The 9,027-nt window shown below is 30.5% G+C and overlaps 1 protein-coding gene across 2 annotated transcripts in view; it reads left to right on the top strand.

Moving 5' to 3' along the window:
- Positions 1 to 4,047: 4,047 nt before the first annotated feature.
- LOC130898316 (protein yippee-like 2) overlaps positions 4,048 to 9,027 on the top strand; it is a 236,201-nt gene continuing 231,221 nt past the window's right edge. For both annotated transcript variants that reach the window (XM_057807527.1, XM_057807525.1), the window contains exon 1: positions 4,048 to 4,208. The gene's annotated coding sequence lies outside the window, so the exon portion shown is untranslated. The remainder of the gene's footprint in view (positions 4,209 to 9,027) is intronic.

Raw genomic sequence — 9,027 nt, 5'->3', positions numbered from 1 at the left:
CAGATTTATCCAAAACATTCATATAATAAATTCTTACAAGTATAGTAATTTTGAAGTATTAACTATATACTGTTTAACACTAAGTTGTATGTTTGTTAAAAATTAAGATGAAACTTGATAAAGCCAACAAAGTTAGTTGATGAAAGTAAAAGAAAAACAACAAAGATCCTTTGTTGTAAGGTGCACCGACCCGACCCGTGACGTACCCAAAAGTATGAATATAGATTACTAAGAATTTAATTCCATTGAACCAAGAATTGATATAACTTATTATAGATTTTTCAGACTTTCTTTAGTTATTCTCCTGTATAAATATAAGATCCATTTAATTTCATATAATAGATTTCTAGGATACGGAAGACTATTATTATGCACTTATCTTCAGAACACGGACCTTGGAGACTAGTTCTTTGAATCCTATACCGAGTTATATCTTGAGTTATCTTGACTATCGAACAAAGTCTTATTAAGATAAACCATATGTTTTTTGATTCACAACATTTCTGCATCAGAAGTAAATAGGCCTGTCAGTAAGGCACAAAACGTGGAGATCCCATTATAGTCATACGCGTATCTATTTTTGTGTACAGTCAATTGTAATGTTCGGTAAAGTAGTTTTACATTTAAAATTATACTTAGGGAACTCTAAAATTTTTTCCTGAATAGTGTCTACTATATTCTTCTTCTTCTTCTATCTTATCTATAGGCAATTTCGTCTGTTTCTTTCTTTTGATGTGCTTTCAAGTTATATTATCGCTCCATCTTTTCTGGTGTCGACCGACACTTCTCCTCCCGGCCGGCGATTTGTCTCTTACGGTCTTTACTACCCTACCATCTGTCATTCTATTTATATGGCTGTTCAATTCTTTTCTTCTATTCAATAACCACTCGTTAATCGTCTCCACATTACATGTTGTTCTAATGTAGTCGCTAATTACTCGATTTCTCAGTGTGTTCCCCGTGATTCTTCTCAGTATTCTCATCTCAGCTGTTTCCAGCATTCTTTGTATTTTGGACGTGTCCGGCCGCGTTTCTGCTGTGTATGTTATTATTGGTATTATAACAACTTTATAAATTCTAGACTTAGTTTCCGTTCTTATATGTTTGTTTCTCCATATTGTATTGTATTGGCTTTCTGTATTTGTTTTCTTACTTCTGATTCTGCACTTCCATAGCTTAATAGTGTGATGCCTAAGTGGTAGTTAGTTTCCATATTCTGTTCAATGCTGGTACCGTCAATTTCTATCTTACATCTAATCAGTTCTTTGCTAATGACCAGATTTTTGTTTTTTGGGATGAAATTACCATGTTTAGCTTCTTTGCTACTATGTTGAACTTGTGGACCAATCTTTGTATGTCGTCTTCACTTTCTGCTATAAGGATAGCATCATTTGCCTAGCAGAGAATTTTTATTTCTCTATTTCCCACCTTATAACCTTTCCTCTTTTTCACTACCTTTATCATTTCATCCATTCTGAGATTAAAAAGTAGGGGGCTTAAAGAATCTCCCTGTCTTATACCCGTGCCTATGTTTATTTCCTCTGTAAGTGTCCGTCTATTCTAGCCTGTATGTTGTTGTCCTTATATATATCTTCGATTGTTTTGATGATGTCTAACGGTATTTGTCTATTGTATAAAAGGTGAACCACGTCTTTTAATCTAACTCTGTCAAAGGCTTTTGTCAAGTCAATTAAGCAAATGAATGCCGGTAGATTATATTTTAGAGCTTTCTCTGTGATTTGTCTAGTTATAAATATTGCGTCTGTACATGATCTCCCATTTCTAAAACCTTGTTGTTCGTCCTCAAAAGATATTCTTTGATTTATTGTGAACTATATTCTGTTAGTATAAATCATAAATCTGTCAACGAATAAATTTTCTGACACTCATAAATCTGAATAACTTGGTATTAACTTTTTTTCATATAACGGTCTTCCACTAAATCTTCTTTGATAACACTGTAAATACTAAATATGTTTGGCAAATCTTCAATAATTTGGCAATCAAATATATTAAAAATGATTTCTTGGTCTTGCGAACCTTCCACCAGCTGTAGTGTTTTTTTTTTCATTTTAAACTTTAATAAACCTCAAATATATTATGATGATGAACAATCTTCTACTATAAAAAATATTTTCTTGAATTCCTCATTGGACACTTGTTTTGTTCTTTTCGGTAATGTGGATTATATTGTAAACATTAGACGTAATTATATACAAGAAATAAAGCTTCCTCGTACGTGAGTACAAATTATCCTTCTACATAATAGAATTGCCAAGACCCTTTTTTTCCTCCTCTTTCAATATCAAGATGCTTCTATTTTTATCTTAACAATGTCTACAAAAACTTGATGTTTTTTATGTTATTCTCCTTGATTATTTTTTTTTAATCCTTCGTAGAACCGTACCAGTGGAGGCGTTACTTTATTGCACGGACTATGCAGACGGAGGGTATTTTAAACAACATTCAAATGACATATAAAAACATACATAAGTGCCTAATGGCTTTATGGTAGTAGATAGTTAGCATGAAATGGAGAATGAAATGGAAAAACAACTAACGAATCAAAATATACTAACACGTAGTTTTTTTTAATTTTTTAAAGGCATCTTTTACTGAAGCAACTATTACATAACCTTAAAAATGAATCGAACAATTAATAACAATTAATAACAAAAATCAAATTGTTATATAAAAATGAAATTTAATCCTATTCTATTTATATAGCTATTTATGAGCTACAATTGAAATATTATAGGAAGGTTAATTAAAAGTTAACTTTTAATTCAGAACAACAATTTAATAACAAAATTTAAACATTTGCTACTCCAAAACATTATTTTTTCGCATATAAGTTAATAAAATACGATGTCTGTTCATTTCCTGTAAAATCATAATATAAAAAAAACCAGTTTCTCAGACACTGTTTTAAATAACATGCATATTTGCTTGGCGCCATTACATTCTCCTAACTGTAGCAAATAAATAGAGAAATTCTGAAATACCAACATATTGATCTTAATTTCGATTCAGAGCGAATAATCTCAATACAATGCAAAGTAATAAGTAGACTGTCAATTGACAGCAAAGAAATAAAATATAACTACTTTTCAAATTTGAATATATTTCTACAGTTTTGTAGGTATTGTTTGATTATAATTGAATTATTTTCTATTTTTCTTATCAATTTGCTATGTCCATTTTAAAATTCACAACCTTTTAGGAATAAAAGACAATTTTATAAATGCTACGTTCTACATCTGATTCTGAGATGTTTTTCGTTTCATTCTTGAATTGACCTCCTCAATTTCCATTCATTTTTCCGATAACGGTTCCTAAGAGACGAAATTGCTTCTCTACATCCTAACTGTCCCAACTCCCGACTTTTGTGACGTCGGTATTATGATGCATATGCAGTGCTCCGTTGCCATGTTTCGATATAAGGTTTAATCGTAGTATAAGCTAGTAAGACAAATGTATTCCATACAAATCAAATTTTTTCGATTTATTGCCCCATAAATCACTAATATGTATATTCACCAATTAATAGTATTGAAAATTATTATAAAACCAATTTTCTTACTATCTTAAATTGTCAGACTTATATATACAGCAATAAAACCAGTAGAATTTGTTGGCAGTTGAAAACATAGATTTTAGATGTGTCCTTATATTATAGAATGAGAGTCGTATCAATAATACCTTAATATAAGACTCAATTCATAATTAAATATAATTCGGTGGTAAGCTACAGTATTGGAAATTATTTATATATAAGTAGTAAGAAGGAGAAAATAAATCGTTATTCATATGCACTATATGATAAACCCAAATTAAAAATTTGCTGTTAAAAATTGATAGTAACATAAACTGATGAACGATAAACATCGTTATGATTATCTTAGATGAAAGAAAAAATGTTACATATCGGTGATATAGATATGAATGTGGCAGCAGCGCTAGAAACCGCTTTTGTTTATATGCGCAGAGAGACGAGAGCTCCCTCTCGGTTATTTACGCGGTACTGATCGAAACTTCTATTTTAGTGCTTTGAATGTATTCGGATAGTATACGGGACTAGTGCAGAATTGTATTCGTGAAAATCGACTTGTTTATTTAATGTTTTTTACTAAAAGACAACGTTGATTCGCGAACATCTAGCTGTGAATAGTTTCAAGAAACCCTAGCACACACGCATGATTTCTAAAGTAAGTCAGACAATTGTTTTTGAATTGGATTTTGCTTTGTTTCTTTGTTACATTTACACTGCATTATGGGCTGCCATTTTCTCCCCTATAGGATTTTATTTTATTTAAGTTGTAATTGCACTTGCATTTTTTATTGATTATTTTCTTATTGAATGCTAGTCAACAGATACCGATTTCATTGTGTACTCGGTGTGATTAAATCCAATTAAGTTTTATAATATCAATACATAGTCTGCGCGTTATCACGATGTCAATATTATTGTTATCTTGTGAAATACCTCGACTAATTTATATATGAAATTCAAAGAATGCACACATTACCTTATTATTTTTAATTTAACAAGTTTTAATAACAATCATGGATATTTCATACGTTTCTCTATTCTTTGTTGTTCAAGTCAGCTGTTTGCAGACTACTTTCACATCGAGTTTTCGCTACGTCTTGTGTTGTTCCGTCTCTTACTGCGCCGTATTCCACGTGTGTGGGATGGAATGAGAAAGATTTTTCTTTGTTTGAAAATGTGTATTTTGTAGTGGTAAAGGTACTCCGAAATCGAGATGGAAAAGAGACTGATAAAGTTGATGAGGTGCCAAGAGTGTTGACCTCACGGCTGACGGCTGAATCGGGGAAATAAACTATCGTTTGAAGAAATTATTTTTTGGATACTGAATACATTATTGTGAATAATTTATATAAGTTATTTTATGAGTGAAGGACACCTGTTACTTGGACCGATTTAATTTATATAATACTATTTTGTTTTAAACTATACACTCTCATCTATTATTGCAGTTATTACATCTTGTTAGTCGGAAAATACAGGTTATAAATGCATGTTTATGTTCTAATGATCATAGATCTTATAATAGATATAAAGTTACTTTTACCTACTATACAGTAATTAAATAAGCATTAATAAAATCTACTTTCATTTTGTTGATATGGTAGTTTCCAGATATCTACATATTCCATTGGAAACATTTGTTTAAACAATTATTATTAGTCATATAGTTTCGAAGTTTCTTTAGCAGACAGTACTACTCGTATATCAGTTTTAAAGAACCTTTGCAATATAAAGAAGTCATTTAAGGATGCTGCTTTGGAGAAGGTTTCCTACCAAACGTTTACGATTTGCCGACTATATACACAGGTATATTTTGAAAAAATTAATCGATGAATTGATATTTAAACTAACATTTATTATCATGTTGATACATAAATACTACAACATGAATACTACGAAACGAAGAAAATTGTATAGTTCTTCCATTACCAATTGTAGATTATAAAAAAACTTGCCGACAATTTTGTTTGATATACCATAGGCGTAGATACCTTATTTAATAAATTTTTATAAATACTTTGTTGTTGTTATAAATACTTCTTAAAATATGTATATCTAAGTATTCGTTAAAAGTCAATCGAATCATTATAAATTTGACAGCACTATTCGCCGATATTTAGACAGATGCATTTTAGTCTTACGTGGGACTTAGAAAAAAATTATTATTATACTTCGTTAACTTGCCACAACGGAATATTAAATTATAAAATGTAAATAGACGAGTAAAATGTACCTGCCCGTAAGAGAGTTTGGTTTAAACAAGGCACCAAACGTGAACTGAGCCGTTTTTGTACCCCATTCGTTTTTTTTTCTTCAAAACAAACTTTCAAAGCAAAAACTATAAAAGAAACACTTCAATTTCAAAGTATCTTTATAAATAATAATGGTAGTCAGAATCTTCTTAACTAAGGTCATCATTTGATAAAATTATGAAGGGTTGTAATAAGAATAATACCACATATTCATCTTCTTCTTTGATAACATGTTCAACACAGTTTTTCTAAAGCTCTTGGCGGTCTGCTGCTAGAACTTTATTTATAATTTTACAACCTCTTTCCTCAGTTCTGGAGACTGATTACATTTTCGTTTGTCTAATTTTACGTTTGTCCATATTAACTCTATAAGGTTAATATGCAATAGTAAGGAGGTAGTACGAGAAGGACTTTAATAACAGTTAGCAATTCTTTGTTGGGCTTTTTTAGATCGCTGACAGCTATAGGAATATTTTGTTGATACTTAAATGCTAAAATTTGAGCTTTGCTACTACTACTATTTGGTATCTTCAGGAGTTGTCGCGACTGGTAGGATGCGTTGTCCATAACGATTACTGACTGTGGTGGAATGTTAGGTAAAAGCTGTTCATTAAACGACTTTTCAAATAATTCTGCTGTCATATAATCAGCTGCACAGTTTTTAATTTTTATAGAAGATATTAATAAAGCATTAAGCACGAAGTCGTCTTTGCTTCCGGCGTGTACTATTATAATGGGTTTCTTTTAGAACATGGCCCATCCAAACAGCAATTTTTACTAGTGTCAACCCAACCGAAATTCACTACATCGTGACTGTCGAACTATGTTTCATCTATATAAATTATGTGCCTATTAGAACTTCGGTAGTCTTTTATCTCACGTGAATAATCTTGTCGCCATGGAACTATCCTTGACGATTCGGTTATTGCCATCCGTTTTTTGTGTTTAAAAACAGATGCTGAAAAAACTTGACGCAATGTTTCTAAACTGATATAATTGTATTCTGGATAATCTGCTACCTTTTGCTGTATTACTTCTAATGTCGCAACCCTGTTCTCGTTATATAAACTATAAATTGTCCTACATGTAAAATCTTGTGTAGCTTTGTCAACTGATTTCAGTTTTTCCTTACATGTTTTTCGGTTCTGTGAATGATTCACAGCAACCCCTTTCGTGACTACTCTATAAATGGAAAAATTATTTATTCTATTTCATTCAGCCATTCTTATTATTATTGCATTATCAGATTGCTGAATATATTCCTTTTTTAAACGTTCGAATATATTTCAAATAACTTGCTGTGTTTGTACATCGAATCTTTATTATTAAATTCATACCTGTCTTTATTCGCCCGTAGTCGCCATATTTCTATTCTATCTAAAGAAATTTATGAATTAAATAAATCTGATTAAGCGACGACAATGCTGTACAATACTTTAACAGCTCAAAAGGGGAAATGGGGTGGTAATAAACAATAAAGCGTAAACAGTAGAGTTAAAGGGTAGTTTTTTGGGGGTAAAATGGTTGAAAAATGCATCATTGCGGTTTAGTGTTAAATTTCACAGCTAATTGAAAAACGTTTAATATAAAAGTTGTACAGTACAAAAAAATCTTCAACTTTTATAAAGGCAATTTTCAACATAACCCTAAAATTTCCGAAAAAATATGTAAAACCTTATATCATATCAATAATACAATTTTCCGAAAAAAAGTTCTGATTTTACTTCATTATAAAGGTTATTAATCAGGTCAGTTCTTCTCTGTTAGTTCAAAGATCCTCATTGAGGGATTTAGTGAACCAATAATATGCCAGATAATTTGTCATTTGCAAGCTGTTTAAACTTTTTAATTTCTTAATTAGTCGTTCACGACGACGCCTCCATCTTGTAGATTCTTAATTTTTGCTAAGTTGAAACCATCGTCAAGAGAATTCATTATGTTGTCCTATATCTGCCCAAACAAGTTGTCCCAAACCTAAGGTGTATGTTAGATTAAAATTTCTTCTTAATTAATAACTCTAAAAGAATATATAAACTAATTAAATTAAAAAGATAAATTGAAATAAGGCGTTCTTAAATGAGTATCTCCATTTTTTGATGTCCTTATGTAGAAGGACCTTCTTAACAGTTATCTAATTATTTCAATAAATATATATTAGAATAAGTCAAAAGGGACAGAATACATCAGATTATTTTATTGGTATGAAAATACCAAACATTAGAAAACGTCATAGTATATATGAAGCTAATTGTTATACTGTTTGCATAGGACAGACAACTCGATATTTATGAAATAGATTAAAAAGACACTATATGATAAAAAAATAGGAACTTATAAAAGCACAGAAATATACGTTGGATTATGAAAATTTGGAAGTATTTGAAACAGTCAAATATAATATGGATAATTGTTAGTAATGTTTCATGTGCATAAAAATGATAGTTTGATAAAAAATTATAATTCCAGTTCATGAATTTCGATGTAATTATAAATAGTTTTAATTAATATTTTTTTTTTCACTAAATTATATTTATATTTTAACAAAACATTGGAACGGATAACGCAGATTATATTTTAATATTCATGAGGTAAGTGGCCTATAAATTCCTTTATCTAGTTGATTAAGACTGAAATTAGCTTGAAACTTCAATAATCTTCTCTATCTCCGTGTCTTTCCTGTAATTATTCCATGCTTTCCTGGCAAGTACCTTCATTGTGTCCAGAGTATTTCTTTTATTTTGCTCAATACATCTTCGCTGTTTTCTTTGTTTACCTACCTCTGAAATAAATATAAGAAAGGTCTAGGAATAATGATAACGATCTATATACATATAAATGATAAAAACCAGTTCAGGATAAAAAGAACTAAGTAATTTGACCCAAATATGGTATAAATGATTAAAAATCGGGAAATCAATATTTTTTTTTGATTTTCCGATATGGTCTCGTTAAGAGGAAGATCGTCCAACCTCTGCAAACCCCTGATTTACAGACATATGACTTCATTATCCGAAAAAAATCGACCCCCTTACAAGTTTTGGAAGAAAACGATAATATACGAAGACCAATTATGTTTTTGCATTTGTCTACTCGATTTCGCCCGCTTATCAAAACTTAAGTAGCAACCATCGTATGTTTCAATTATTGTTGATTTCTGTGTTTCTTCAGTTCACTAAGTGACTCTGGTGGTACAAAGATTATAGCTGAAATAGGAATGTCTGA

Source organism: Diorhabda carinulata, chromosome 9 (genome assembly GCF_026250575.1).
Source record: "Diorhabda carinulata isolate Delta chromosome 9, icDioCari1.1, whole genome shotgun sequence".
In the NCBI taxonomy this organism is placed as follows: domain Eukaryota; kingdom Metazoa; phylum Arthropoda; class Insecta; order Coleoptera; family Chrysomelidae; genus Diorhabda; species Diorhabda carinulata.
This window is presented reverse-complemented; position numbering and strand designations above follow the sequence as displayed.